We start from the raw sequence: 14,789 nt of genomic DNA on the forward strand, positions 1-14,789 counted from the left end.
TGGTCCGAGAATTTCAAGATGTCTTTCCAGAAGAACTTCCGGGGATTCCCCCTGCTCTAGCTGTCGAGTTTGTCATTGACTTGGTACCCGGTACCACTCCTATTGCCAAGCGTCCTTATAAAATGCCACCACATGAACTCCTTGAATTTAAGCAAGAAATTGACAACTCGCTCCGTCTGGGTTTCATCCGTCCGAGTTCCTCTGCTTGGGGAGCACCTTCTCTCTTTGTTAAGAAGAAGGATGGGACAAATCGATTGGTCCAAGACTATCGTCCTATCCACCAGGCCACTATTCAGAACAAATATCCTCTCCCTCGGATAAATGATTTGTATGATCAACTTGCGGGTTCCACCGTTTTCTCTAAGCTCGACTTGAGATTGGGATACCACCAGATCCGTGTTCGCAAGGAGGATATTCCAAAGACCGCCTTTGTTACTCGATATGGATCATACGAGTACACCGTCATGTCCTTCGGCTTAACCAATGCACCGGCAACCTTCTCTCGATTGATGAATTATATATTCATGGACTACCTCGACAAATTTGTCGTGGTATATCTGGATGATATTCTGGTATTTTCGAAGAACAAAGAAGAGCATGCTGAACATCTTCGTCTTGTACTGGATAAGCTTCGGGAGCATAAACTCTATGCGAAGTATTCCAAATGTGAGTTCTGGCTAGACGAAGTGACTTACCTTGGTCATGTGATTTCCAAGGATGGTATTGCGGTCAACCCCGAACGAATTCAAGCTATTCTTGACTGGACTCCCCTGAAGAATGTCAAGCAAGTCAGAAGTTTTCTCGGACTCGCCAGCTATTGCCGTCGATTCGTCGAGAACTTCTCCAAGATTGCCAAGCCCTTAACCAACCTGCTTCACAAAGGTGTTAAGTATGAATGGACTGATAAATGTCAGGAAAGTTTCCAGGCGCTCAAGGACAAACTAACGTCCGCTCCAGTACTTGCTCCTCCAGATACGAAAAGGGATTTCGTCATATACTGTGATGCTTCTCGTCAAGGAATAGGTTGTGTCCTAATGCAGGATCACAAGGTGATCGCTTATGCTTCACGTCAACTGCGTGCTCATGAAGAGAACTACCCAGTTCATGATCTCGAGCTTGCCGCAGTCATTCATGCATTGAAGGAGTGGCGACAATACCTTGTCGGTAATCGCTGTGAAATCTACACCGACCATCAAAGTCTGAAGTACTTGTTCACTCAACCGGAGCTGAACCTGCGTCAACAAAGATAGATGGAGCATATAGCAGATTTTGACTGTAGTATATCATATACCCCTGGCAAGGCTAATGTAATGGCTGATGCCTTAAGTCGCAAGTCATACTGCAACCACTTCCGGGTTCATCAGGTTCACGATCGTCTGCAAGAGGAATTCTGTAAGCTGAACCTCCACATTGTTCCTCAGGGTTACCTTGTTCCCCCTCCTGAAGAGTGTCAAAAGACCTCCGTGTTGTTAATCAGGGTTCCCTCAGTAACCTAGTGGTTGAACCAGATCTTGTGAGCTCGATAAAGAATATACAAGACTTTGACGATGATGTCGACAGGATTAAGAGCTATATTGCGAAGGGTAAACCCTCCTTTTTCACTATTGATGAAGGTGGCGCCTTGTATTTCAAGGGTCGCCTATTCGTCCCAAATAAGAAGGAAAATCTCAGGATGACTGGGAAGGTGATGGAAGAAGCTCATGACACACCATTGTCTATTCACCCGGGTAGTACCAAGATGTACCAAGACATCCGGCAAAGATTCTGGTGGCCCAATATGAAACAAGACATTGCATGCTATGTGGCAGAATGTGATATATGCCGGCGTATCAAAGCAGAACACCAAAAGCCTGCTGGAACTCTGCAACCTATCTCTATTCCCGTGTGGAAATGGGACCACATTGAAATGGACTTCGTCACTGGTTTTCCCAGATCTCAGAAAGGTAATGATGCTATTCTTGTCGTCATTGATCGACTGTCTAAAGTTGCACATTTCCTGGCCGTCAAAGAAACGATTAATGCTAGTCAGCTGGCAGATCTTTATATGTCAAGAGTTGTTTCACTTCACGGTATTCCATTGGTAATCATTTCAGACCGGGGCAGCTTGTTCACTTCAAAATTCTGGGAAAGTTTTCAGAAGGCTATGGGGACTCATCTGTCCTTCAGCACTGCATTTCATCCTCAATCCCAGGGACAAGTTGAACGAGTCAACCAAATTCTCGAGGACATGCTTCGAGCTTGTGTCATTTCTTTCGGTAAGAAATGGGAGGAATCTCTCCCGTATGCCGAGTTCTCTTACAACAATAGCTATCAGGCTAGTCTGAAGATGGCCCCTTTCGAAGTATTGTATGGGCGAAGGTGTCGAACTCCTCTGAATTGGTCAGAAACTGGGGAACGATCACTCTTCGGTCCGGATATTATTCAACATGCCGAAGATCAAGTCCGCATTATTCATGAGAATCTGAAGGCTGCTCAGTCTCGTCAGAAGAGTCAGTATGACCATCATCATCAAGATATGGTCTATCAACCTGGCGAAAAGGCTTATCTTCGTGTCACACCAATGAGAGGTGCACACCGTTTCGGAATCAAGGGCAAGTTAGCTCCTCGTTATATTGGTCCTTTCACTGTTCTTGAAAGGCGTGGAAGAGTGGCTTATCAATTGGAACTGCCGGCGAACCTTTCTTAGGTTCACGATGTCTTCCATGTTTCTCAGCTCCGTCGCTGCTTCAAGGACCCTATTCGAGCAGTGGATCACGATATGCTTGAACTACAACAAGACCTCTCTTATAAAGAGCATCCGGTCCGCATTCTCGACCAAGCTGAACGTAAGACTCGTCGCAAGGTCACCAAGTTCCTTAAGGTGCAGTGGTCGAATCACTCTGAAGATGAAGCCACTTGGGAACGCGAGGATCATCTTCGTGATGAATACCCCCGGCTCTTTCCCTCTACCTCTTAATTCTCGGGACGAGAATTCTTGTTCGTAGGGGAGAATTGTGACATCCTCGACTTTTGCAACAGTAATTATTGTAATTAAGCTACAGTGATCAACCGCTAATGATGCCACGTCATCGAATTCCCATCTCAGACCCGCGTTGATTCGAGTCTGTCCGGATCCAAAATTTGAAAGCAAAAGAAAAGTACTTTATGAGTTCATTACAAATATTAAAAGAATATATATAAAAAGGAAAGTATTAAAAATAATAATGAAAAAAGGAAAGAAAGAAATAATAAAAAAAAGGAAAAAAGAAAACAAAATAAAACAAAACAAAGCAACAAAAAAAAAGAGAAAACCCCCCACCCCCTGGCCTGGCTGGGCCAAGAGGCCCAACCGGCCAGAACCCTAGCGCCTCCCCCTCTGGCGAGGGAGCCCTGCCTCGCTCCCTCCCCTCCCACCGAGCGCCGCCAGCCTCCCCCTCGTGGGGGGCCCCACCCCCACCGACACACCCCCCCACCAACCGTCGCCCCATCCCCACGAGAGAACCCCTCTCTCTCCCGTAACTCCCTCTCTCTCCCGTGACTCCCTCCCCCACGACTCTCCCCTCCCCTCGCATCTCCCCTCCGCCCCGGCTTCCTTCTCCCACCGGCGAGCTCCCCCGCCGGCCCTCCTCTCCACCTCCTCCCCTCCCGCCGGCGGCCCCCCTGCCTCTCCTCACCGAGAAGCCCCCCTCCCGTCGGGTCCCTCCTGCCGGCGGCCCCCAGATCTCCCGCCGGCCGAGGCCCCTTGTTTCACCCCGCGGCACCACCCCCCCCCCCTGGAGACCGACCCGAGGAGCCCCGCCGGCCGAGCCCCTCCCCGTCGGCGGCTCCATCCCGGGGGCCCTCCTCATCGGGGCCCCTCTCGGCAAAACCTCGCCGGCACGACTTCTCCGGTGACCGTCCTCACCGGCATCACCACCGGAACCGCGCCGTCACCGTCACCGTCACCGCCTCGTCCGCCTCCACGCCGTCTCCTCCGCCCCTTCCCGCGAACTCCGGCTTCACCGGCCCCTCCCGTCAACGTCGGTGAGCCCCTCCTTGGGCTCCTCCCACCATGTCGTTCTCCTCGCCGTCCCGGTTCCGTTCCGGCAAACGAGGCTTCGATCCGTTGATGGTAGACTTCGGTGGAAAGGATTGAACATTTGGTTCTTCTATGTGGAGTTAGCACAGAACCTCTCTGTTATAGTTGTTAACAGAGAGAGGGAGATGAGAGTTTTGAGAGAAAATAAAAAAACAAATGTTGTATTCCGTATGTATGTATGTATGTATTTGATACCCGTATTTATGTATGTATTTGCGTATATAAGCATGTGGAGACATACGACATTTGTATGGTTATGTATTCGTGATTAAAATGTGCTTTTTTTTGGCCTAGGGTCACTTACCGGTGGGGCCAACGCACCCGCTATCTATGACACGGAGGCCCCACGCGATAGTTAATATAAATAATAAAAATATATGTTTTATTAAATAAACAAATAAATAGATATAATAATTAATTAATGAGTTAATGAATTAGTTAAATAGATATATAAGTTAATATGTTAATTAGAATAATTAATTAACCTAATGAGAGAATGACATGTGGATCCCCACTAAATTAATCTGATTAATTAATAATTAATCTTAATAAAAACTTGTGCCTATGACGTTCGGGACCCGCTGGTCAGTTGACCAGTCAAATGGTGATGTCAGCATGACATCGCGATGATGTCATAATGGGATTTTATTAAGATAGCTAAATCTGTTTTTAATTCCTAAATAATTAATAAAACTTTGAAAATTAATATAAAATAATCTGTAAGTCAGATCAAAATATTTTCAACATGAAAGTTGTTCAGCAAAACGAGACGAACCCGGATACACGGCCCGTTCGTCTGTCACGCGTCCCTAGCATAGCAAACTTGGAACTTTTCCTTCGTTTCCTGTATAACCGGTAGTAGCCCGAGACCCGGAAAATATCGTGAGATATTCTTCCGACCCGTCTATGACGGATGTTGCTGCGTTAGCTCATGTCTAGCCTGCATCTTTCCATGTCATGCTTTGTGTTGCATCGGTGCTATTATTTATTGTTTCTTCCCCCTCTTCTTACAGGTAGACCCCGAGACTGACGCTGCTGCCGGGTACATCTACGACCCTGCCGATCAGTCCTTTGCCGCAGAGCAGCAAGGCAAGCAAACTCCCCTTGATCATTCCTATATCGCCTATGTCTTTCTTCCTACTGCTTGCATTAGTATTTTGCTACTGTTGTAGTTAACTCCTATATCTGATGCATAGCCTGTTTTTGATGAACTGCTACTTTCAGTCCTATACCTTTAATATGCTTAGTATAGGTGGAGCAGTCATCCCCTCTGACCCCGTAGTTCAGTTGCCCCGCTTGTTTTCAAATCTCGATCTCTGATCGACGAGCCAGACCCGACACAGCACATTCACCCCCTTCGTTGTACGACGCTACAGAGATACTATCGGGTACCGAGGGTGACACCTCGCTAAGTACTCCTGATGATATCTCTGTAGTATAGCTAGTCGGTCGTGGTTATCGAGGGTGATTCCTCTTTCACCATTCCCGATGACGCCTCTGTCGTGCAACCCCTCAAGTGTGGGACCCTCGAGGGTGATTCCTCTAAGCCCACCTTGACGGGTACATCGTTTGGAATCCAACGAGGGTGATACCTCGGATTCCCCCTGATGTTACAACCACACAGTTACTCGACCATGTTACTGGGATCATTGGTGCTTAGTTGTAAGACGGGTGGATTCCCGTGATACTGTGTTGCTGGCCTAATTAAAATGCTAATGGATTTGGGTATTTGATCTGGGTTGGTCGGAGACCTTTTCGCACTAACCGGCTGCGCGGGAAGAATTATGGGTACTCGGCGTCGCGGTATCAGCCGAAGCTTTTCAGATGCCAGCAATGTAGCGGCGCGCGCCCGAGTGGTCCCGAGATGCATCGCGCTTGTGATTAAGGGATGCTAGGACTGACGTCGGCCGCCCACGCCACGTGCAGGAGCGTGAAGGGGAACTGGGCCCACGAACCCTTTGTGCTTAGGATTTAGACCGGCGGGCTGGCCTCTCTGATTAGTCTTAGGTGGGGCTGCGACATGTCGATATTCCGAGGCCGGACAAGACCCAGAAAAGTATGTCCGGCCAGAGTGTTATCGAGCGTGACGGGACATGTGGTGCACCCCTGCAGGGATGAAAATTAACTATTCGGATAGCCGTGTCCACGGTTACAGGACGACTTGGAGTTGTGCCCCGATCTTTTACAACTATAATTGTTACTTAACTGGAATTAGTTTGCCTCGGGATTGCTTCCTCGCAGGGAGTCGAGGGGGATCTTTAGGCGTGACCTCACTTTAATATTGCTGCAACAATATGACTATTTATGTTTTACCCCTGTTCTACTCTCGTATATTGCTGCAAGACCCTGAAGATGCTAGTCTTTGATAGGACTAGGCCTTCTCTCTCTATTCTCGCATTGCTGCAGTCAGTCCACATATACACCCCCCCTTCTTTGATACTGATGCATAATTAGAATAGTTCTGATGTAAGACTTGCGAGTACTTTGGATGAGTACTCACCGCTGCTTTGCTTCCCCCCTTGTCCCCTTGATCCGTTTGCTGCGACCAGATGATGGAGCCCAGGAGATGGAGGTCCCCGCCGCCGACGACTGCTACCCCGACGGTGCCTACTACTACGTGGAGGCCGCTGATGATCAGGAGTAGTTAGGAGGTTCCCAGGCAGGAGGCCTCGCCTCGTTCGATCGTTGTATCTTTTGTGCTAGCCTTCTCTAAGGCACCCCATGTTGTTTTATGTCTGTACTCAGATATTTGTTGCTTCCGCTGGCTCGTGTGTTTATTGAGCTTTCGTATTCTAGCCCTCGAGGCCCCTGGCTTGTAATATGAAGCTGATGTTATTTTATTTGTGTCTAGAGTTGTGTTGTGATATCCTCCCGTGAGTCCTTGGGTTTGATCGTACGCATTTGCGTGTATGGTTAGCGTACGATTAAGCCGAGGACGTGACAGACGCGAACAGTAATGTCATCGTCTATAAAGCTCGACTTGTGACAAAGGGTTTTTACAAGTTCAAGGAGTTGACTACGATAAGACTTTCTCACCCGTAACGATGCTTAAGTCCGTCAGAATCATGTTAGCAATAGCTGCATTTTTTAATTATGAAATTTAGCAGATGGATGTCAAAACAACATATTTTTCAAGTCGTCATTTTTATGTATTTTTCAAGTTTGGACAACAAACTAATCGGGCCAAACAAGTAAATGCATCATTTCTATGTATTTTTTAAGTTTGGACATCAAACTAACAGGGCCAAACAAGTTAAGGCATCTATAATGTATTTAATTCGAAATAAAAACCAGATGTTGAGACTTGAGAGCTAGTGGGAACATTCGGGGTTGAAAAAATATATATATTTCAGGATCGAGTATCAGAGGCAACTAACAAACGGCCAGTGGCAGCCACCACGTTATTTGGTTTCAGGAACTCAACGAAAACATGTTTTAGAGCAGGTGCACCGGGGCCTTTTTATCCTAGCCATCCATTCTTTGCATCATGATTTATGTAAGTACATTTTTTTCTTTCACATAGAACATGTCTTGAATTTCAAACCTTTCCAGAACAATTAAGCTTTCTAACTAGATTTTAGGATAAAAATTTTAGATTTTTTGGTAGAACATAACTATATAAAATGATTTTATTTGATTAAAAAATCTTATTTCTAGTATTTTTGTCGGGTCAAAAAATCTGAAAATTTTATCCTAGATTCTAGTTAGAAAGCTTTGTCAATATAAGTGTATGAACTTCAAGAGATGTTCTATACGAAAGAAACAAAAAAGAAAAAATTAATGTAGATAGTTAGTTGTGTCGTACAGATCTTGAAGCTACATTAAAGAGCCAGGATAGAAGGGCCCGGATGCAGGTGCTCAAAAATTCTGCACTACATCAGTCTTGTACTTGCAGTTACAATCAATCCTGATCACGTGTTAGCACGGAAGCTTCCGTGTAGAATTTTAATATTTATGTATTTCTCTGGCAATATTATAAATTCAGATCGAATTTCATCCTGGTTTTCCTCGGAAGCAGAGGTGACACGATGTGCCATTGCTCGAGAAATCTAGGCCCCGTCATAGAAAAGATGAGATTTGGAAGACTGAATTCAGCATATCCAACAGAGCAAAACCAATTGCGGATCAGTTACAACTACAAGTGTGTGTACCCAACAAAATAATTATTATTTATTGGAAAGAAACAGAGGACATGTAAATTCACACTTATATACTCATATATGAACACAGGAAGAACCAAAGAAAGATCCCAAATAATTGTGCGACACGACGCACGTCGTCTAAACTGACTCAGAAGAAGTAGCCGAAGACGAGCGCGGTCAGGGACGCCATGGCGACAGCAGGGGCGGCCACTGACGCGCCGGAGGCCGGAGCGGGAGCCGGTCCATCGGCGGCGGAGGCCGTGCCGACCACGAAAGCTGCGGCGGCAGCCACGGCGACGATCCTGAGCTTGAGAGTCAGCGCCATCTGCTTACTCCTAGAAGGATGCTGCTGCAACGAGCTACGAAAGATTACTCGGGTGCTGGAAGAGAACTGAAGATGTTGTCAGGCTTGTGATCTGAGGTGGATGAGGAAAGATCATTTGAGGGGTTATATATAGCACGTAGTACTTGGAGTTGGAGACTTCAGAATTCAGACTTGAGGGATGGAAACGATGGTTTGTGGTTGTAACCCTTCTGGCTGGCCGGCCAATGCTGGGTTCCATTGGCTGGTCTGGTTGGCCGCTTCGCTGGCTATTGTCTGCTTCGGGTTGAATTAGCGGCTGCAAGGAGAGAAGATGGAGAGGTTGGCCACATGATAGCTGTAGTGTTCTGTCCTCTCGATGATCCTCGTTTGTGCTGATTTCATGCCATGTGTTTGGTAGTGTGGTGGCCTGGTTTTTGCATTATAATACAACCATGGGATGCATAATTAACCTACTGATGTTTTTTTTGACATGATGCTATGCATGGACTTCTATTTGCACTAGAAGTGTCCGCAACGGTTTTGATGGTAAGCGTGGAAGTTGTGGTTCATTTTGTTTTTAATTAACTTTGTGGCTCTGGTCGAGGTTGATGAACGAACATGCACTACTAAAAAATGCCTTAGCAGTAGCGAGAGGTAAATGGATCGCGCTACTGCTAATTAGTAGCGACGGGTATAAACTCGCGCTACTACACACCTCGCTATTACTAATTGATGTCTACCATGCCCCTCAGACAGAGACATAGTAGTAGTGTGGGGTATAAACCCAACGCTACTACTATCGATCCACCAACACATGTGTACACATAGTGTGCGGAGGCCCAAACCCAAACTCACACTCACTCGATTCCCCTTCTCCTCTCCCATCTGTAATGCCCTTCCTCACCCACCGCCACCACTACCGCTGGCCTCGCACCCAAATCCGGCGACCTCCTCTCCCACTGTAGCCCCCTCCCCTCCCCCTCCTTCCTCCTCCTTCTCCGTTGCTAGAAGGAGAGGGATATCGAGTGAAGCGTCGTTCATGGCGATGGCCAAATCTGCCACAGAACCACTTGCACTTCCTCGTCGGGACACGGCCTCATGAGGACATGAGGTCCCAGCAAAAGTAGCAACAGATCATCGGGTGTCGTCTAGGGTTCCACGCATCGGCTCCAACTCCGACGGCCATCAGTAAGTTGCTCCTGCTACTCCCCTCTATATCTCATCATTTTCTCTTCTTTCTAGCACCAGCAGAGGAGATTTGTGGAGACGAGCTGGGTGGAGAAGCATCATCACCGTGGATGAATGCATCCCCTCCAGGACCAGCATCGGTCATGGATGATGAGGACGATAACGCCCAACTGTAACAACCATGGATGGGGAAAATCCTACTTAGTTAGTAGTAGCGCGGGGTCCGGACCCTCGCTTAACTAGTAGTAGCATGGATGGCACCCGCGTTGCTACTAACATGCGTAGTAGTAGCGCGGGGTGTCACCCACGCTACTAGTACCAATTAGTTGTAGCGCCCTAGTAGTAGCGCAGACACCCACGCTACTAGTAGTCCTTTACCCCCTCGCTACTACTAGTCTTTTTTCTAGTACTGATGAACTATTACCCTTATTTGTATAAGGGGGACAATAATGCAAAGTACTTTATGATGGACATTAACCAGAGGCGATTAGCTCTCACTCTCGCGGGAGATATAGTTTATGTTTTCCTTTCTTTTTTGTTTTACTTGGATCCATGTAAACAATTTCGGTAATCATTTTTGCACTTTTTCTACCTTAATGGAATGGAAGAGCACTGTCATTTCCCATTCAAGAAATAGTGCTAAGTAGCTTCCATCATGCATGTGGCTGATGAGAAGAACCTTAAACCCATTAAAATTTCTCTCTGTTAGTGAGGCAAAAATCCGTCAAAGATTTACCAACATTCTGTCACTAGGAATAGTTCACAAATAGTGATCTGCTTCATCTAATGCACATCATTCTTGCTATTGCTCTTTCATCTAAACTGTTCATTGATTGGACTAATCAAATGAAGATCCAGTATAGGTCTATAATGAAATCAAACAAGCATGATAACAATACCATATTGGAATTTTTAATCTCACATCAAAAGATCCACCACAAGAATTACATATATCATAATCATGATGAGCAGCTCATATGAAGACATGGTTGCACAAAGAGAGAGGTTTACCACATAACTACTACTACTACTACAAATAGTCAAGATGGTGGAATACCCACACCTCATCTGGGGCGTCGTGCAGTGATGATGATCTTGATGAAGAACAACAGTGAATCCCCCCTCTAGCAGGGTGGCAGAGAAGAAAGCTACTCATTTTTTTCTCTTTGTTTTGTGAGTGGCTTGGTGATCATGTTGAAAACCCCGTATAAAATTAGAATAGGCTTTTCACGTATACATATACTATCGTTGAAGGGCACTCAGAGTGGTGGCCTAAGGGGCATGCATGTGAGGCGCCACGGTTAGGGTTGGCCATGCCATATGGCCACATCGGATCCTTGTGAGGACCACCATGCCCCTTTTGGCATGCCTTCATGGTATTCCAAATTGTTTGCTTAATGTTTCCATGTTTTTATTTCTTTGGGAAAATACCTTAAATTGCAAACATGAAGAGCATATGTCGTGCATAGAGGTTATGGATGAGAATGTGTGTCACAACTTTGTGGCGGGGTTTCTGGAGATTGCGAGCCGACACACAAGTATCCATGCTTGGGATTGCAAATTCTTGTCTAATGGGTGCTTGAGACGGTTAGCGGCTCCTTTCATGCTTATGTTGGTTCATGTGGCCATGATAATTGGGGTAGGTTTTCCATATAACTAGTACTACTACTACAAATTCTCGATCCATGGGGTGGACTAGTCACACGTAATAGGGGAGTCGTGGTGATGTTCTTGACAAATAACAGTTGTGAACTCCCTCTCTGGTGGGTGCCAGGGAGGCAATCTACTCATGGTTTATCATTGTTTCATGAGTATGGCTATATGGCTGCCCTACAAAATCTGATAAATTAGGATATGTTTTTTATGTATATATATATAGAGAGAGAGAGATTTTGATTGAAGGGAACACAGAGTGGTGGGCCCATGGGCATGCGTGCAAGGCGCCTAACCAGGGCTTGGCCACACCTGCTAGCCATGTCGCCCCTCTATGTGGCTTACAAGGGCTCCTTATAGGTCCATGTGGTCTCTTACAAATAGTCTTCCAGATTATTATTGTCAGGAACCTGACCTTGGGAAGTGCTAGTGACTTTAGTCCCACCTCGAATATGGGAGGAGGCTAGGAGCTCCTTATAAGGGAGCGTGCCAAACTCCCTTCAGGCCGGTCTTTTGGGATGTTGTGGGCTCTTCGCTTGTAGTAGAGTGTCTGATGTGCACCAGAAACGTCTGAACGTATGCCGATGGATCGGGAGCTGGGCCTAGGCTGCTAACAAGTGGTATCAGAGCTGGGGCCCATGCCATCCTAGGGGCCTTCCCTAGTAGGGTGGGGGTGTCAGGAACCTGGCCTTGGGCAGTGCTAGTGACTTTAGTCCCACCTCGGATAAGGGAGGAGGCTAGGAGCTCCTTATAAGGGAGGGTGCCACACTCCCTTCAGGGCGGTCTTTTGGGATGTTGTGGACTCTTCGCTTGTAGTGGAGTGTCTGATGCGCACCGGAAACATCCGAACATATGTTGATGGACCATGAGTTGTGCCTAGGCTGCTAACAAGTGGTATCAGAGTAGATGTTAGCATCCAACTCGGCCTAGCCCACACTCACCCACGTTCTGGATGTTTATGTGCACATGGGCCAGCATTCAACAGAGAGCCCATTCCATCCCAAAAGCACGGACTGAAGGGAGGAAGGAAACTCTCCCTTATAAGTTGGTCATGGCCTCCTCCCATAGGTGAGGTGGGACTAAACCAAGCCAGCCTCCACCAGTGGACAGCAGCCCTAACATCCCATCCCCCTGAGAAGTCCCTCAGGAAGGCATGGCGATGGTGGCTCTGATACCAGATGTTAGCGTCCAACTCGGCCTAGCCCACACTTGCCCACGTTTTAGAAGTTTATGCGCACATGGGCCAGCATTCAGCAGAGAGCCCACTCCATCCCAAAAGCCCGGACTAGTGGCCTCACAAAAAGAGATTAACAAGGGGTGCTACTTTTGCTTGGGAAACAAAAAGAGATGGACCTAATAAAACAAAAAGAGATGAACAAGCTCCATGTGCTGACAAAAATAGGGATGGCTCACTAGTGGCCTGAGCAACCGATGAAAACAAGGTCAAATAAACACTAACTTCGTAGGGTATCATTGAACAAAATTTAATGAAATAATTTATGTTTACTATAGTACAAACGTAACATGTTTGTAACTGAAATAATTTCAGAGTTAACTATAGAAAATACACCACTGTGTTTGTGTGTCATGTTTTTATAGGACTGTATTCAAAATAAGGCACTGTTGCTTATTTATTTATTTGGGGGGGGGGCTAAAAATATAGAGTGCTTGTATGTTCAAAGATATACAGAGCTAACTAAAAGTGTGTTTTCAGAGAGTGCTCTTATATGTCTTTCGGAGAACGACTATCAAACAACACACGTATATGTTCTAAAAAATCCTAAGAGAACTACATATTCTTTTTAGGGGAAGAGAACTACATAATAAGCAATGGTTTACTTGCTTTTTTTGAGAGAGAACAAAATGACCAAACTTTGATTCTATATCAACACATTTCGCTCAGAACATAGGCTGAGATAAGAGTCGGTTAATGCCCGATTCTATATCAAAGAAACATGGTAGAAGCTTTGGGGAAGAAAATATATGTCAATTTTCAGAAAATGGCCAAGAAGACTCGGAATGATAGGAGAACTATCACATCCTGTAACAAATCTGAAACTAATAATCTGAATAATACCCAACAATTGTTAGCTTCAGAAACATCAGATGATCTAAAAGGGAAGACATATCCACTACAATCACAAGAAGACAACTTCAACAACAAGCACAGGATACACGGCGACATGGTCCGAACAGCTAACAAATGTTATAGAGAACCATCGATCGATGAAGAAGACAACTAACGGCCTAGCCTAAGCGGAGGTGAACTTGGTGACGGCCTTGGTGCCCTAGTTCTGAACAACAATTAAATAGCTGCGTAGTCCAGCCAACTACATACAAGAACAGAAGTTTCTATATGAAAACAGTAAATAAACACATAATTCAAGAAGATATATTTGATGGGAGAGTAAGACACATACTCATATAAATTGATGGAGAGGGTTGATAATAATTGTATTACTATGGTCATAGCAATTGATAAATAAAAGTGCACTCGAATTTCCTTTTTGAAGTTATTACTTCATACAATTTCTGATTTATCCGATAATCTATCTATTTTGATTTATCCAATAATCTATGTGGAGACTGTTCGAGCTAAGTCAGCAATTCCTTAATCTAATTATGCATATCAGCATCATAGCAAGAACTACTCAAGAAAAAGGAGATCACTAAGAACTGAACATGTGATGAATTGGACATAGCACTTCTTTCTTCGGCGCTGGCGGTCGCTGCGTCCTCGTCCTCGTCACTGACATAATACCTTGTCGTGTCCTCCTCCTCCATCTCTCCCTCCCTTCCCCCCATCTTATTCTTCAGGTTAACTTTGTTCTCGGAAAGAGTAAACAGATTTTAGGGCGCTTAATTCTTTCTGCGTCCCTTCTCCGTTCATCTGTGAGATTAACCATACCTCGATATGGAACTAAATTAGGTAGATTGATTCTGCTTATTCTCGAGAAGGAAAACAATTCAGATTGAGACTGTCCCCTGCTCTAGATCTTCAATGTTGATTTTGCCGATTCCCGATCCAGATTTTTGTTTTCCCTGCTCTACATCTGCAACATTGCAGTTAAGAATGTGTCACTGATTTGCCATGCCTATATTGGTGTGCTAGGAGAATCATACTTGTTTTGCCTGTCATTTTTTGGTCTGATTCAGTTTGACGATTCGTTGTTGTCAGTGAGTATCTTGCCTAGTCATAAACTCTTGGAAGTGGTTTGTCTTTGTAACTGGCCCCTTGTCCATAGCAAGAACTACTCAAAAATTGAATAACCAGCACAAGTTATGATCGAAGGGGGAGGAGGGGAGGCGGCAGCCATGGCCGGGCAGATCAATCGCGGAATCAATAATGGTCACCAAGAGGGGGCAAACTTGGTGACCTTGGTGACGGGTAGTTTGGACGAGGCGGGAATCAAGCACCTCGGACAGGCGTCGCCGGGGAGAGACG

The sequence above is a fragment of the Hordeum vulgare genome, chromosome 1H, assembly GCF_904849725.1.
Source record: "Hordeum vulgare subsp. vulgare chromosome 1H, MorexV3_pseudomolecules_assembly, whole genome shotgun sequence".
NCBI classification, from domain to species: Eukaryota; Viridiplantae; Streptophyta; class Magnoliopsida; order Poales; family Poaceae; genus Hordeum; species Hordeum vulgare.